Raw genomic sequence first — 18,800 nt, 5'->3', positions numbered from 1 at the left:
TTCCTGCTTGGTCATGCCGGAGCGGACTATCAGCAGAACTTTCATCAAGAGCCTGATGACATCACGAATCTGGCTACGTGCGTCACGCCTACAGCGCCGCCGCATCAGCATGTGACCTCACCGGACATCCCTTTAAATAGCCGACCGCAAGAATTCCACTTCAGTGGGCTCGGCAGACCAGGCAGCGGCATGTGGCCTTACGCACCCTTCTTCTGTCTAACCCAGGTTTTGCTGCTTGGTCATGCCGGAGCGGACTATCAGCACAACTTTCATCAAGAGCCTGATGACATCACGAATCTGGCTACGTGCGTCTCGCCTACAGCGCCGCCGCATCAGCATGTGACCTCACCGGACATCCCTTTAAATAGCCGACCGCATGAATTCCACTTCAGTGGGCTCGGCAGACCAGGCAGCGGCATGTGGCCTTACGCACCCTTCTTCTGTCTAACCCAGGTTGGTGCCTATTATTGTACATTTAAAAGTGATTGCCGTGGTATCCTGCTTCTGCCTTGCCCCCAGCAGTGCATTCGTATCGCATGTGATGTATACCTGATGTGCGAGTTGATGTTGTGTGGCGACGTCGAACTTAATCCTGGCCCCGAGACAGACTCTGACAGTATGAGCACGCAAGAGATGTTGAAGCAACTGATTCTGGGACAGCAAAAATTGACAGGCGAAATGGCAGCATTAAGGACGCATAACGCAAAGATGGAAAAAATATTGTGCGAATTCACTCAACAGCTGGTTCTATTAAAAGACCAATCAGCGCGTGTAGAAAACCTGGAAAGAACAGTCACCTTCCTACGCGAAAAAATTATTGACTTGGAAGACAGAAGTAGGCGTTCCAACTTAGTTGTGTTTGGGGTAGAAGAAGACAGCGATGAAACAGAATCTGTCCTTAGGGAGAAAGTTATTTCTGAGGTTTTTCAAGAGAAGCTTGGTGTGACACGCAACTCAGTCGCCAGAATCCACCGTATTGGCAAAGCTGGGAAAAAGTGACCCGTCATATTGTTCTTCCAGGACTTTAATGAAAAACAAGAAGTAATGCGGAATGTCCGTAAGCTTAAAGGAACCAAATATTCGGTACAAAATGACTATTCACGTGACACGCTCAGAATAAGAAAACTTTTATGGGATAGTACAAAAATTGATAGGGATCAAGGCAAGAAGCCTATTCTGGTGCATGAAAAACTAAAAATGGACGGGCAAATTTTCGCGTGGGATGAGGCCAACAATTGCAGAATCAAGATACGAAATGAGCCGAGTAAAGAGTGACTCGCATCACCGCTTGTCAAGGAACTCAAGCTTCTTAACATAAATGCGCGCAGCGTGGTAAATAAAAGCGATCATCTTGAATCCATAATTCTAGGGTATCAGCCACACATTGTTGTAATCACAGAGACTTGGTTGCACGAAGGAATTGATGATGAAGATGTTTTCCCTCCCCTTTACCGGGTGTTCCGTCGGGACAGATCTACCAGAGGAGGTGGTGTTGCCGTACTCGTAAAACATGGCATCGACACTTCTTTCCTAACTCAAATTGAAAACCATGAAAGCCTCGCGTTAAAACTTTCTTGTTGGGGACGGTCCTTTCTAGTAATTGCAGTTTATATAGCTCCCAAATCACCCCCGCAGTTTCTACGTGAACTGTCTGATTTCATGAATGATTTTCATCATGACAGAATCTTATTAATTGGTGATTTAAACCTTCCATCAATTAACTGGGACAAGCCCTTTCTTAATCCCGATCATGCTGCTCATGAAGAGCACACATTTAATATTATGTTGAGACATGACTTGCAGCAAGTAGTGAGGCAGCCAACACGTGTACAAGGTTGTACTTCTTCTGTACTTGACCTTATCTTTGTAAGCCGATCTATTAGTGACTACCATGTTTCAATTGAGCAGGGAATTTCAGATCATGATTTGGTCCATTGTTCTTTCCCAGTCCATACTGTTTGCAAAAAGCCTGTGGCCAAAGTCTGCTATATAAAGGACTTCTCGCGTGCGAAAGATGAGAGCGTGTTGGATTATTTAGATTTTTGCCTCAGCAGTTTCCGAGGCAGTAATGCTGATGAGCTATGGAATAAATTTAAAACACTATGCACTCACTGCCTTGAAAACTTTGTCCCTAATAAAATAATAAAATCACGCAAAGCCTCTCCCTGGATCACACGTGAAGTTCTGCAATTGAAAAGAAAACTGAAACGTTTGAAACGTGGTGGCGCCAGTCGTTCCATTATTCAGACTTTTCAACTATCTCTTAATGCAGCTGTGAGGACCGCTAAACGCCATTACTTTGAATACAGACTGCCTAATTTCATTCGAACTTCACCTGAAAAATTTTGGAACCACTTATGTCAAAAGAAAAAACCTATTGACCGAATAATGCACGACGGCAAGCCTATCACAGATAAAAACGATATTGCTACGCAATTTAACCGCTACTTCCACAGTGTCTTTGCTAATGCAAGTGGTGAACACGGTCCTTTTAAAACGCCCTGTACTATGCCTTTTGTTACGATATCAAGACCTGGCATTGTTGAATTGCTCCTAAACCTGAAAACTAAAGCGTCGCCAGGCCCTGATAAAATTCCGAACGCTTTCTTGCGCCGGTATGCCGAAAAGCTTTCCGAGTTTCTGGTTGTTATTTTTCGCGCATCTTTGTCATCAGCTGTGATTCCTTCAGAGTGGAGAACTGCACGTGTTGTTCCTGTTCTAAAGAAAGGGGACGCATCACTGATATCAAATTATCGTCCCATCTCTCTCACTTCAACCTGTTGCAAATTACTAGAACACATAATAACCAAGTTCATCATCGGTTTTCTTGACGATAACAATATCCTTTCTAATGTTCAACACGGGTTTAGGAAGGGCTATTCTACTGTAACGCAACTAACATCGGTTGTTCATAGTTTCGCATCTGTACTTGATAAAACCGGCCAGGCTGATATTATTTTCATGGATTTTAGTAAAGCATTTGACCTCGTCTCCCATTTTAAATTAATTGACAAGCTTAAACAAGTTGGTCTTCCTAACTTTATAGTTAACTGGGTTTCAGCTTACTTATCTAACCGACAGCAGTTTGTTAGTATTGACGACCATTATTCACACAGCCTGCCTGTCTCTTCTGGTGTTCCCCAAGGAAGTGTCCTCGGTCCCCTGTTATTTTTAATATATGTGAATGACATTGTAAAAGTAGTTACTCATCCCGTTCAAATCCGGCTGTTTGCAGATGACTGTGTTTTGTTTAATGTAATTACATGTCGTGAAGACCAACTATTACTCAATTTAAACCTAAACAATATTATGGATTGGTGCAACCAGTGGGACATGAAACTTAACGCTCAGAAAACCGTATTTATGAGATTAACCAAGAAAAAAACCAGCCTTTTATACCCTTACGCTCTTCCATCATTTCCACTTTCGGAGGTAACTGAATATAAATATCTTGGCGTGACGATAACTAATAATCTAAGCTGGAACAAACACATAAGTAACGTATGCGCATCAGGGTTTCGTAAACTTTGTGTCCTCAAGCACAAACTGAAGAATGCTCCTGCGGACTTGAAATTTTTAGCCTATTCATCATTAATCAGACCCAAGTTAGAATACGCTTGCATTGTCTGGGACCCATTTACTAAAACTAACATTCAAGCGCTTGAAATGATCCAGCGCAAGGCCATTCGATTCATCGTTTCAAAATACCGTTCAACCGACTCACCTACTGCCATAATGCGAGCAAACCGAATTCAAACATTGCAGGTAAGACGTAAAATACTCAGATTAAAATTTCTTTTCCTTCTCAAACATAACAAGTTGTCAATGTGCCCGGATCCTTACGTCAAGCCATTTTCCGCTCCACGACCAACAAGACATCGCCACTCTGATTCACTAACTCCATTCACCGCCAGAACTAACCTATTTAAATACTCCTTCTTCCCCCGCACCGTAACTGAATGGAATGCTTTACCTTTAACAGCACTATGTGACATTGACTCCATTGAAGAAATAGAAGATTGACGCCATCTAACTTATTTGCTTTGCGTTTCGAATTTTCTTTCAGTGTTTTATTTTGTATATTCATTTTGCACTGTATTGCCCCTCCTGCTAGGGCCCAGAAGGGCCTGCAGTATTCTGTAAATAAATAATAAAATAAATTGAATTAGATTGTAGATCGCGGAGTTTGGACGTCCCGAACAGATTGGCTACGATGAACCCCGTAGTGGAGGGCCCCCGGTTTAATTTAGAGCACCTGGGATTGTTTGACGTGGGTTGTTTGAACAGCAGCAGAACTCGAAAGCTACTTAGCCAAAGGGGTTGGTACCCTGTAGAAAATTGTGCTCAAAGGGCGAGTGCCGGAAGGACAAAGAAAAGACGCACGTGATTTCGTAATGGGACTGCAAACAAGCCGGACTCTTAATGCGGACAAGACTTGAGGTGCTGTAATGAATACATCACGACTGCAGATTTCATTTAAGCACAGTGACTTAAGTGCATAAATTTCAAATCCATTGAGAATTTTTCTTTTTTTGTGAAAACGAGAAGGTGTTGCATCACGGTATTTGAGAAGGGAGGAGTGGGGACGCACCAAGTTCTCAGCAAGGGCGCCAGGCAAAAGCAAAAAGGAACAAAGGCACAAAGGCCGCTAGCTTTTGAACCAAGTCACGCCCCTGGGCATCGGTTTTCGACAGCGAGGGTCACAGCTTCGTCACTGCGCTGACGGGAGTTTTAGCGGGCATAGCTGGCGCTGTTTCATCGCTTACGATGAGCGCATTCCAGATATCGGAAGGAATAATTATGAAACTATACCAACTGCGGCGAAAACATGCCGCCGAAGCAATGTTGCGACGGCTACTCTAGCACGATACGGTGAAGGGTGCCGTTTCAGCGTAGCGGGAAATTGACCTCCAACCAGGCCTAATGGAGCCGTCCTACAGCCAGTAAAAACGGCAGCGCTATAACCAAGGAAACGAAACAGCGATACTCACTTTTCTGACGATTCGGTTGCCGCATCAGCCAGTCTGAATGTGTATTATCTCACGCATTTTCGAGTTCAGACTAGAGCACTGCACGGGCCACAATCTGAGGCCCAAGCCCGGCCCGGGCCCGAGACCTGAAGCCCGAGCCCGCCCCAGGCCCGCGGCTTCAAGCCCCGGCCCGGCCCAGGCCCGCTAAATTATCGCTGTAGCGAGCCCGGCCCGGCCCTTGAATCCCGGAGTGAGGCCCAGCCCGGGCCCGGCCCGGCCCGTATCACAGTAACGCTTGAGGTGTACTGCTTTCTCTGGGCAAGCAGACTGCGACTAGATCGATAAGGAACTCGCCCATAAAGGTTCTGAAACCACAGTTTGGGTTGAAGAAAGTTGGTTCTTTTTAACCCAGAAGGAAGTGATTAACAGTAGCGCTCGCCAGGCCTGTCTTTTGGGCAGTGATCTCGTGTACGTGCACAAAGATAAACTCGGAAGTTCCGAGAGCCAAATAAAATGGGCTGCATACGAGCGTAATACAGTACTTTTCATTCCCCCATGATTTTAATCAGTTATATTTTGCCGCCAGCGAAGTATAAACATTAAAGCTGGCTAGCAAGCAGTGGGATGCCATTTTTTTAGTGAACGCGATCACTCAGGTTGAACTCATAGCCGAACTGGCCGTCTTTCAGCAGAAACGAAAAGCTAAAAGGCTTGAGTATTTCGCGGTGTGTATTTGAAGACTATAAGCATCCTAACTTATATGTTCTTCCCGAACGCATTTCTAATAGTTTATAGGTATGTTTTGGGATGACGAACGATCAATGGCCAATTAAGGCAGGTTGAATTTTACTTTTACTGGTGGACCAAAAGATAACGCGGGAACCACGTGATAACTTATAGGGCAGAACACTTGTCATGACAACAAGGCTCTTGAAGAAGCGAGGAGGGATAGATGTGGTTATGAGATGAGATCTACAAACTCTCGCAAGCTTTTGTGGCTATCTAATTTACGAGATCTTCCGGCCAGCTGATCAAAAAGAAAACCAAACGCGCTTTAGTTTGTGAATTTTCTCCCATGAGAAAGATATAGCTAAAAATAAAAGCTATGTTTTGGGGGCTCTGAAAGACTCCAAAGCAAAGGGCTCCGGATCATTTCGACCACCTGGGTTTCTTCAACGAGCAATGATACTACAAAGTACATGGCTGTCATGCTTCCCACCTAAATAAAAATGCGGCCGCCGAGGCTAGGAGCAAACCCTGGTTCACCGGCTCCGTAGTCAAGAAATTTGACGGCTAAGCCACCGCGGCGCGGAAATAGGGAAATAAATAAGTCAATGAATAAAGCTTAGTTTTTTCTCAGCGCGTACTATAACCCATAGCTCATCCGTGTCGCTGCTCCAATGCCGCAGTTGTGTACTTCACTCTGCAATAGTGAATGAATAGTCGGACATCAGCCGTTTCTGTACAAACCGAAGGCCGGCTAGGGTCCGCAGCTTTAAGCCCGAGCCCCGCCCGGGCGGCCCGCATCTTCAGGGCCGGGCCCGGCCCAGGCCCGGCAAAACAAATCATGTCCCGGCCCGCGGGCCGGGCCCGGGCTTTCGGGCCGGCCCGAGCCCGTGCAGTGCACTAGTTCAGACACGTCAAGGGGAGATGCGACACGACCTCTGAAGTGAGAATATAACGGATGACAGGGTGGTTTGTCACCCGTGCCCGAATTCATCACATGATTACTTTGGGCGAATCAATGCGCTTGACCGCAAGCGCTTACTCTCGCTGGAATAAACAAGCCCCGTTACTGCTCTTGTTTCGGTTTCGAGAGCGACAGGTTCACCGACGCCCGCTCTTTGTCTGTAAATCTCGAAAACGTTTATAATGTGCTTTGTCTATTGGTTTAAAAAATTCAGACGCTTCTGTGCAGCCTTCATTCAAACAGCGCGCATGTCAGCAAGCCAAATATTCAAACAAAGCGCACTATTTGGCGCGAAAACATTTGTTACAGCATTCTTGTTTTTGCAAGTGGTCTGCTGTTTTCCACAAGCTGCCTCTGTATCGTGTTTTTATCTATTGAAACTACTTAGTATTCCTTGGACCTCCACAAACAACTATCCCACTGCCTAATTTTGTACTGATTTGAAGGGGGAAAAAACGGAAGAACTATGGGGACGCTTCAGCGGTCCAGTTTTAGCGGCGCGTCAGTCCCAAGCTAGCAACGTTGCGTCTCGAGCACGCCGCGGCGGCTGCGCACTATTCAGTGCTTGACAACGGTGGGGCTCGTGCAAAGCCTGTTTCACGATAAAAAGTGCTACCATGGTGAGTGGCGACAACGTGAGCTTTGCGTAATAGGGCTCTCGACATTCGCGTGACTTGGCGACGAGGGCGGCTATGTCACAGCGTTCTGGTGCGCCGAGATACGCTGTTAGAGAGTTTTAGAATTGGGGGCCCAAGCGGCTTGGGGCCCCAAGAGAATTGCCGGTCGCAAGTGCGCATGCGCAGAACCCAAGCCAGTCTTGGGCTCTAGCATTCGCGTTAAGCCAAGACCCAAAAATCGAAAACTAGTGTGGGCCCCTAAGCCGTCTTGGGTCACCCTCGCGAGTGACGAGAAATCGCGAGATAGCCAGGAGAGAGAATTAAGAGAGCAGATGACAATTCGTCGATGTTTTCCTTCGCAAAACGGAACATTCTCCGAAAGACGTCGTCTTCAATGCTTCCGACGTCGAGCCATCTTTTGCGGGACGTATAATGCCGCTAGCCTCGTCTTCGGTAAATCGCTTCTGGCAACGGTAGAAATAGATCTTCGATGTCAGCCCAACTCAAATCAGTGTACAGCAGATGATCGCAGAGCAAACTTGCTGTCCTTCGACTGATTTGTGCCATTTTACACAGGTGAACTCGCAGCTTTGAAGTGAACCACCAAAAAACGCCATTTAAGAGCACTTGGCTGCGATTGGCATTGCTTGACCTAAAATAGATTACTTAATTCGCAGTACTAACAAAACGATTACGTTTGTGAGATTTCATTGCTCGCTCTTGCTCAAAAATGATGATGATGTCCTCAGGCTTAATGCATTATGTTCGTTTTCACTTGCATGAAAAGCTTTTCTTCTTTCTTGCTTTCAAACACCTTTCTATTTTCCCCACTGCGACGTAACAAACGCTAGAACCAACGCTGTCTGCGTTTGACCCAATTCTCAAACTCTGCTGCTCCTCAAAACCCAAGAGCAACAGCGCAACGCGGCTTGATGGCCCTGAGTCTTGGGTCCCCAATTCTAAAACTCGCTATTGGTTGGCAGACGCAAGCAAATGTATTATCGCAAACTCAAAACGCAACAGGCTACTAGCGGGCTTCAAAATTCAGTGATTGCGATCACTTTCTTTATTCGAAAAGTTAAACAGCGCACTTTGTCCGGCGCTATTGAAATACAGCTCCATGGAGAAGTATACAATTGTGCCAAATGAAACGCACAATCGACTTTTCCTCACGAAATTTTATTCAGAAGACGCCTTGTCACGTCCATCATAACTTGTAGCGTGCACGCGACTGTACCGTTAGCAACTCCGGCGCGTAGAAGACGCAGTTATCGTGACACCAAGCGCCGCCTGCAGGTTTTTTTTTTCAAGAAATGCTTCGGCGTGGCAGACCAGGACAACACGTAGAATAACACCACAGAGCGCCAAATAAAAACTGATTTTATTGAAGCCCGCGTCAACGAATATATGCTTTGCGCTCATCAACGACAAAAGAAAAAAGAAAACATGCAGTGGAGACAGCATTAGGCACAAAATGATCAGCACCCATGGTACGTGTGACACACGCGAACATCGTCATGCCCCAAATCTAATCATTCTGATAGGAATTCTAATTCTCTCTTGAGAAGCGTCACTGATGGATTGCTCACGCATGTGTTTGTCCCCGAACGAAGGATGACTGCTGCTTCAAAAATTTCTCTTTGAAGCTTGTCTTTTCTGCGGCCTAAAGTAACTGTACCGCTGAAGAGTCGGAAGCAGCCACATTCTTTGCAGGGCGCCGGCAGGTGCTCCGCAGTGCTGTTCTTGAGAGAGTTTGAGTGTTCTCTTAGTCTGTCATTTATGCACCTGCCGGTTTGTCCAACATAAAACTGACCACAGGTGAACTTCATTTTGTAGATCACGCCTACTGCACATGGGATGAAAGGATTTTGGTGTTTTTCGCCGCAGACTATTCTTTCTGATTGCACCCTGCCGACCATCGGGCATAGTGTTGACAGTTTACAAGGTGCCGTAAAAACCATGCTGACACCATGCTTCGTAGACACCTTTTTAAGGTTGTGTGAAACCTTGTGTATGTATGGAACAACCTCAAATTTCTTTTCTCTTGAAGGTTTTTGTGATGTGGCCGCTCTGCCTGGGTTCTTCAACTTTTTGAATGATGATTCCGCGGCTCCCACCATTAGGGATGACTTGTAGCCGGCCATGCGAAGACGCTCTGTTTGAGTTGTAAAACTGTCGGTAACTTTGTGCTCGCAAGATTTTAGAAGGGCGGATTTAAATAGGGAAACCACAAGACTGCGTTTTACAAGTTTTGAATGGCAGGAATTGAGGGGCAATGGAGCCTTCTTACACCGCGGTAGATACTGCCAACAAATGTGCTCTTTGTTATGAAAAGATAACCTTAAATCCAAAAATTGAATGCTCTGCGAAGATGGCAACTCAGAGGTGAAACGGAGGGAATTTGACAGGCTAGAAAAAACAGACAGAATGTCCCCGGCTATATCTTAAAGAACGTCTGCTTGGGATATCTTTCAAATAACCAAAAAATCATCTACATATCTTAAAACTTTCACGACGCAACCGTGTGTCAAATTGAGCGCAAGCTGGCGGTCAAACTTAGCAAGGAATATCTCAGAAAGAACAGGGGCAACACAGGACCCAATGCAAATTCCTGTTCTCTGTACATAAAATCTGTCTTCAAATTTGACAATAGTCGACTCAAGATAAAATTTTAGAAGCTCTGGAAAAGATTCAATGGAGACACCACAAGTGTTCCGAAAGGCAACAGCACCCGACTGTTCTATCAACTCCCTTACAGCAACGAAAAGATCACCATGCGAAATTGAATAAAAAAGTTCCTCCACATCCACCGAAAAGGCAGAATTGGCCCTTGGAGCACGTTCTTTGAGAATGTCAACCACACAATTAGAGCTGGAAACTTTGAACGGATCTTCTGGTTTAAGTTGACTCAGATGGGGCTGCAAAAACTTGCTGACGAGCAACAGCCAACTGTCCCGCTCCGTTACAATCGTCCTGAACGGACAAGTCTTTGTGGGTTTTGGCGGTAAAAAAGATGGTTAATCCCTCAGGTTCGCATTTAGAAACCTTAGTTGCGAGGGTCTGCACATTCAGCTCACCCAGGAGAGAGACGGCGCGTTGCTTCGCCTTGGACGGCAAAGATTAGTTTTCTTGTTTTCTTCTTTTTTCTTCAAACGAAAATCTATTTACAAGGGTACACTACGCACAATGCTCTAGGACCCATAGCCAGAGGCTAGTTTCGGGTACATCACAATAATGTACATTTTAAATGCGGCACGCGAAAACGATACATTGCGTTCATGAAGTAAAAGTCACATTCTCAACAATTTAGAGATAAACAAAAGCAAGTTTTGCTTTGGGACGTTAAACCCCACAAACCAAACCAAACCAAAAGCAAGCGTACACAATACACACATCCCCACAAAACAAAAAACAATACACCATAACTGCGCATCTTCATCAGGAACGTTTTCAAAGATTGAACAGAGTTTCTTTTCAATTTAATATCGTCAGGTATACCATTCCAAATCAAAACACCACTCAACTTTATTAGTCTGCCCGTAACTATTGCGACACACTGGTAAGTTGAAATGTTTGGCGCTAGCCGCCCTAGTTTCCCTTTTAGGTCTTATAAATATGCTATGCGGAAGTGGGTCATTAATTAGTAAGATTTGGTGAATTGTCTGCGCTACCTTTAAAGTGAATATGGAGTGAAAAGGCAGAGTACGGGTTGCCTTAAAGAGCGGTTGGCTAGAGTCAGATAATTTTGAAGTAATAATTTTTACCGCTCTCTTCTGTAATCGGATTACAGGTTCGAGATATGTAGGATACGTGTTACCCCATGACTCTATGCAATACATTAGTTGGCTCTGTATAAAAGCAAAACAAAGCGAAGGATTGACAAATCGAACCACTCTCGCGCTTGCAATAAAACATGACATCCATAAGCTAACTATGTGCAAACCTGTTTTACTTGAATTTTGCAGTGCATGTCAGAGTAAAACTGTACATCAAGATATTTGAAATTATTTACTCTTTGTAGTGGCATGCTATTTAAATACTATGCAACATCCTTGTAGTTTAGCTTTTTTCCCCTTGAACTAAATACAGTCCATTTAGTTTTCTGAATGTTGACGGAGAGATTATCGTACTTTGCCGAATATTTCGTTCGCGCTCCTTCGACCGGCATCTCTACGTCATCAGCAGAAAATTTCTTTCAGTGCCTATTTTACCTGCAGTCTAGCCAGAGGCTCCCAGCGACGGGCAGCGTAGTCTTCGCGACCGTGGCGCCGCAGCCAACTTGTGAGGTCGTCTTGTGTGCTCGGTGCGAGGGTGATGCTTTTGTGATGGTCTTATGGGTTCTACGGCATAATGTACGCTCAGTGCAACCATGACGACACCCTGCATCTGCGCTGCACGAGTGGTTATCGGGAGGATAAAAGCAGCTCAGACCCACATTGATTTTTCGTTCCGAGCGATGCAGTACTTCTCGGCGCATAGAACAGAGCAATTCCGCGTCTAGACAGGAACCTTTCAGCGAAGTCGAGAGTGTGTGATCTTCACTTTCATCACCAAGACGTCCTGAAAATGTTCGTTCGCCCAACTGAGAGAAAACTAGAAATTCCTCGAGTAAACTAGCGCCTGGAGTAAAATGTCCTTCCACAGGTTTTCCCGAATTCGCCGTCGTATTTGTCAAAGCCGCAAGAAAAAAAGGCTCAGGGAGAGGCGGGAAAACGGTAGAGTAGCGCCAAAAGCCCACGAAGAACATTACGATGACAGCGCTGACTTTCAAGAATCTCAATACAGGCATTCTTTTTTCTGAGTTTCCCTGCATATATTTGCCAACTAGTGCTAAACAGAAACGTCTCCAGTTGCCTCCCCGCTGGCGAGTGATACGACGACCACATTTCAAGCCTTTCTTTGAAACTTGCAGAGAGCACTTTGCGAATTAAAAAAAAAAATCTCTGCCTCTCCCGTAACCGAGAGTAGAGTAAGCATGAAATGTTTACGGGCATAACACATTGGTTGTAGATGGTACTAGTCAAAATCTTGAAATGGGTCTAATGTTCACCACACCACACTCTTCTTGTTGCGTCGAAGCGATCGCCTGCAATAGAGCGGACTTAAGTAGGCTGCCGCGAACCGTGGCGGCCTTGTCGCCTTCGGGAGCGGTCGCATAATCATGGCGTTCTCGGCAGGGGCGAGCAGTCTTCTGTTTTGGCGTATCACTCGCAAAGCGATCGGTTTCCGCAAGGCGTTTTCGTTTCATCAGGCTCCATTGCTCGGCTTAAGCAAGCAGCTGTGACGGTGGTGGTATTGGAATGCAGGACGATGCAAAAGCGTACGCGGACACGATGATACGCAGGCCTGACAAGAATGTATATGCAGCGCGTCTCAAGGCCATGCGGCCGGTCTTGCTTGCCGGACATGCTTGAGTGTGGGACCGCAGCGCCATCCTTGGGGATGGCGCGGGAGCAGTTTTTCAGCCAAAAGCCCTTCTCGCCCTGGAGCTCCCCTCTTACTCTCGTCTTGTCTCGTTAAATCTCTTACGGTGCCCGGATGTTGGCTCTCGGTCCCGGCGTGACGTCACCACACTGCCGACAACGGGAGCTAAAAGCATTTCATGCTTAAGGGTTTTCGTAAGCAGTGACATGTTGGCTACAACAAGCGCCTACTGTCATGCAGCGACAGCTTTCTCGGGTGTCAAGGTTCTCTCGCCGGGTGACCTGGCGGCTTTCTTGAAAAAAGTTGATAAGGAAGCGAGCCAAGTCGTTGTAGCGTTGCCGTGAAAATGCCGCAAAATTGTGCGCACAGTACATGACCTTGCATAATAAAAGAATGATGCGCCCAAAGCTAGTCTAATTAGTATCTCGTCCACATGTTATGCATGATTTCTGTGCAGACGAACTTGGGCTAAGTTTGCACGCTGAATAAAAAATTGTAAGACGAGCACTCGGCGGTACTCTCCAAACCTTTTGCAAAAATGTATTTTAGATGAAACAGAGCGAGCGCCTGCTTTTGAAAATGCAAAAAAAACGATACAACCCAGCCAGAGGTAAGAGGCAAAGGTGAACGCTTGCGCTCTTACTGTCGCTTCCTTCTGGCGTCATCTTTTCCTTTTGATCCAGTTTCGGACTCCTAAGTTGCACGAACTCATCCAGCAGCAAAATATTTTATTGCTGTATCATTCAAAACTACAGTGTAAACAAGATTTACCCGAAAACATACATAGCCTTTAATACTCCTCACCCTAAAAATATACTCCCGCGTTAAGGAGTAAAAATGTTCACAGTCGCCTGTTTTACTTCTTGAAGTAAATGGAGGAGCAAAAATGTTTTCATGACCCTATTTTACTGCTATTCTGAACAGAAGTAAATGTCGTTAGATACTCCTCTCAGCCACAAAGGAGTTAAAGAACTATTTCTTTTCGCCGGCATGCATGCGCATTGACGACTGTCGGCATAGCTGGTAATGCTGACTGGGCCAACGGCATGCACGACGGTAACTTGAGGCCTGAGACAGCGGCGGCGCCTGAGCGTTCGTCCTGTGCCATCGCGGCCAACGGCGGGTCGCAACGGGCGCTATCCATAGCCAAGCGGCCTAAGAACAAAGCACCGACGGCGCTGCGCTGGCTGCGTTCTTGCGCGCTGGCTGCTCGACAGCAGTTTTCGACGTGTGTTGTTGCCAATGGGAGTGCAATCAAGTTCTTGAAGCCTTCTTCAAGTTGTTGACAAGGGACATAGTTTTATAGAAATGATTAGTTATTCCAGTGAAGAGAACAAGCTGAAAACATGCGGCAATGTGGTCAGGCAGCGAAGCATCGGCGGTGCGCTGGCCTTTCACCAGTTTGCAGGAGTGTTGTGTTGCTAACGGGCGGCCTGTCCCGTTTTTGAAGCCAACTTGTTCCCGTTGTTGACAACGGACTTCGTTCTGTGCGAGTAAGTGGCTATTAGAGTGAAGAGAACAAGCAGGAAATGTGCGGCAATGTGTTAAGTGCCAGTCCGTTGGTTGACAACACAAGGACTCCACATGCAGCGAAAGTAATGCGCAGCTGACGAGAAATAAACAGATATTGCCGCTTCGGCACCTACCACCATGGCTAACTGTGTCGAGGAAACTACAGGTACCCGCGCAGTTTTTCGGAACACTGAAGAGGTGGATTATCGCGTTGGTGATTTTTTTTTACTTTGTGAAGAGGTGCGGAGAAAGGATTGTTAGCTGCCCTATCGGTCACCGTAGCCGTACGCAGAAAGTTCCTGTCACCAGTGTTCTAGAACTCAAATACAGAGCACTTCCGTGGTCATTTGCTTGTCGGGTTTTCAGTCTTCGTCAGTCGGGTTTTCAGTAGGGTTTTCAATCAGTGCTGTTCACGAAACGTGTGAGGAAATTGATGCTTGCGCGGTGGAGAAACGTGCGTAGAGCGAGTCACCGCTTTGATTATGCACTTCTTTCAATGTGCAGTTTTCCTACGTGTGCTCTGCCCTGTGCGTGTGAATGCCAAGCGAATGCGAGTACCTTATGCCTTGCACTTTGTGGCATGTGAAAGTGTGAAGATCCACCGCTTGTGAAATTATGTGGCACCGATCGCATCTTACCATGCTCCGTTTCGTTTAGCCCACCTTCGAAAATGCAGCTTTCATTTTCCTAGCTTTTACTAACTGCTAACAGGGAGATGTGTAATGTGTAATCCAGGGGCTAAAGAATGGATACCCCAAGTTAAACCCTGTATGTTTGTATGCAAATATAGCAGCTACACAAATGCATCACTCTTTACTGCATGCATTACAAGCAGCATACAATATGTGCATGCTGCCATATGATATAGGCACATGGAGGCCCTCATGAGGGGACTTCGTATTTTTGAAGGTATGCTGCCTTATTAATGGTTGTATGTACTGGCAGCTACCAGGCTGCTGTGGCCATTGCTAAAAATTCATGTATATAGTGAAATTTACTATTTGCAACAATAGTACTTTTATTACCACTAGCAAAAACAGTACGTATGTCCCTCATCGTCATAGCGCAAATACAGCTTCAGAACTGTAAATTATACTTCAAATGTTATTACAAACTACATCTTTGTTATATGACATCTCCAATTTCACTATGTGATGGAATCAGAACCTCAAGGTATAAATGCAAACTCCCGCAGGGGAACCTTGTGTAACGAGGTGTTGGTGCTTGGCGCCACCACGGACCCTTAGCCCCCCTACCGAAGCTGTCATCCGTACCGTGGCGATAGGTTGAAAGGTGGAGGGAAGAAACTTTGAACGGTGGCGGTCGAGGAAGTGGTCAATCCTCGGCCGATGGGCTCCTCGTCTGTCTACAAGGCGGGGAGTCCCGGGACCTTCCACTGTGTATAAGGGTGAATCAGAGGCGACAAAGTATTGGGAACCCTCAGTCAGTACATGCCGTATGAAAAAATCTGCAAAAAAATCAGATCGGCCCCCGGAAAGGGGCCGCACCAATGTGAAGAAACTGAGTCCACAGAAGCCAGAAACGTTTGCGAAGTTTTTTATGCTTCACTCAAACACTAATGTACCGGTAGCCAACCTATCTGCATTTGTCATCGCCAACACCCTAAAAAGTTGTGTAGGCAAAGACTACAAAGCAAAAAAGCAACGAACCGGAGATCTCCTTGTAGAAATAAACACAAAAGAACAGAGCACCAAACTGATGTCCTTACAGAATCATGGAGAAATGAGCGTACAGGTAACCCCGCACCGCACCCTGAACCACTAAAAGGCGTCATATCTGAATATGAACTCCTACAGAGTACCGATGCGGAAATGGAAGAAGAACTAGCCGAACAGGGAGTAATAGCAGCCCGACGAATAACCATCCGGAGAAACAATGCTGAAATCAAGACCAAACATATTGTACTAACTTTCAATAGCACAACTCTGCCTGACTCCATCCACGCCGCATACCTCCATTGTAAAGTCCGCCCATACATACCGAATCCGAGACTATTTTAAAGTGCCAGCGCTTTGGACACAGCATGTTGGCTTGCCGGGGTAAACCCACTTGTGTCACATGCGCAGAAGACGCACATACAGAGGAAAGATGCGAACGCACACCATAATGCATCAACTGCAATGGCGCACATGGCGCGTACTCCAGGTCGTGCCCAGTCTGGAAAACAGAAAAACAAATCATAACTTTGAAGACCACAGAAAACCTGTCCTACCTTGAAGCAAAAATACTCGTCTCTTTCCAACACAAAGGGACATACTCTGAAGCGGTGACGCGGGGACCGCCGCCGCCATCAGTTTCTGTCCGCACACAGGTCGATCCGAAGGACCTGTGGTCGACAAACAAGTCCCCACCACAGAAGTCTGTGACACAGTCCACAGGGCTGAAAATTTCGCGGGAAGACCACGCGATCCTCGCCGGAGGCCCTCAGGGCCCACTTTCAGCAGTGGCATCCTCGGCGACAGACACCCAGAACAGCTCTGCTGAACTGGACCTGTCGCCCCACCCCTCTAAGAAGGCAACTGCTGAAGCAAGAGACTCTGCCCCTGGAGCAGAGCCTGGTTCAGTGGTGCCAACAAAAAAGACGAATGCGAAGGCCACGGGCCATCGCAAACAAGAAGCATCCTCCACGTCCACCGTGGAGGAGATGGATGTCAGCGAAAGTCCGCTGACATCTAAAACACACGCATCCGCGGATTCTCCGCGGAAATCCGGCGCCACGAAAGTGGCGATGGATACAACTCCTGGTTCGCCACCGCTGCAGCGGCGGCGAGACTCCCTAGAGAAAAAAAGGAAAACCACGAATCACTGCTCCTGAGAATAAGTAACTTCCCCAATCCCCAACTTATCACAATGGCATATCTAATAAAATGGAACTGTAGAGGTCTACACAGAAACTACACAGACATAACCGATATGCTCAAAACAATGGCACCTATAGCTGTGTACCTGCAGGAAACGAACCTTGGGCCACAGCACACAAACATCCTAAAAAGATATTGTTACGTATTCAGTTGGCACTGAGCACGTCTGGGACGTCTTTTCGAGAGGTTTGATCACGGGGCGGAGAGCTCAAAACCAGCCAGGCCGACCAACTTCGTTTTTCCTCTAATCCCCGATCTCCTCCGCTTTGTCGTCGACACAAAGCACGTTACAATATAATATTTTCCGGAAAGACCGAGTGCAAGCTAGCGGACTCTCGGGAGGCGTCGCTATCATTACGCAAAGCGATGTCCCTACAAGAGCGGTATCATTAAAGAAGAACTTAGAAGCGGTCGCAGTAAACATCATTAGCCATAAAACAATAACAATATGCTCTGTGTACATACCACCACACAACACAATAGCCATGCATGACCTAGAAGAACTTCTGGAACAGTTGCCAGAGCCATATGTAATAATAGGGGATTTTAACGCACACTCCTCATTCTGGGGAAGTGAGCATACTGATTCCAGGGGTCAGCTCATCGAGGATTTTATTCTTTCGAATAACATATGTTTAATGAATACGCGAAAAGCTACGTACTGCTGCCCCAGCTCTGGAAAAACGACCTGCCTCGATTTAGCATTTGCATCACCATCTGTTTTTAATGATTTTATTTGGGATGTTTTAGATGACCCCCGGTGAAGTGATCACTTACCTACGGTTTTGAAACTAACATCAGCTACATTCATCCTCCCTACGAAGCCACGGCGATGAAAAATTCACCTCGCCAATTGGGCAGTTTTCAGAACGAAGGCCACACTAGAAAAAGAATATGCCGAAACCCTTACTATAGAAGAACTAAATGAAAAATTTGTCACATGCTTAATATCTGCAGCAATAGAAGCCATCCCACAAACGTCTGAAACTGCACGAAAAACACAGTTTGGTGGTCAAATGAATGCTCATTGGCTAAAAAGCAGCAAAAGGAGGATTGGGGCAACCTTCGCAGATATCCCACTGCAGGAAACCTGCTCATCTTCAAAAGAGCTAGAGATAAAGCACGATACATCAGACGCAACACAGAAAGGGCATCATGGCAACAGTACATATCCTCAATAAACAGCTCAATATCATCAAAGAAAATGTGGGAGCAAGTGCGGAAATTCACAGGAAATTTTACTCCATTCACATTTCCAATGCTAACAACACCCGGTACTCAAACAACATTAGAAGGGCAGGCCAACATATTGGGTGAGCATATTTCCACAGTTTCAAGCTCATCCAACTACACACACACATTTCAAAAGCACAAAACAATAGTAGAAAAACAAAGCCTGCCGTTTGGAACATGCATACATGAAGACTACAATCAGCTTATTACCATGCAGGAACGATACACAGTACTAACATCCGGTAAAATGACAGCACCAGGCCCAGACGATATACATTATGCCATGCTTGCTCACCTCTCTGAGACTGCCATAGAGGCTCTCCTAAAATTTTTCAATAAAACATGGATGAGTGGATAAATCCCCCAAGCATGGAAAGAAGCAATCATAGTACCCTTCCTAAAACCAGGGAAACCACAAACTAGTCCCACCAGTTACAGGCCAATAGCACTCACTAGCTGTATAGCAAAATCA

The sequence above is a fragment of the Amblyomma mixtum genome, chromosome 3, assembly GCF_055824585.1.
Source record: "Amblyomma mixtum isolate Tamu chromosome 3, ASM5582458v1, whole genome shotgun sequence".
In the NCBI taxonomy this organism is placed as follows: Eukaryota; Metazoa; Arthropoda; class Arachnida; order Ixodida; family Ixodidae; genus Amblyomma; species Amblyomma mixtum.
Note: the sequence above shows the minus strand (reverse complement) of the source record.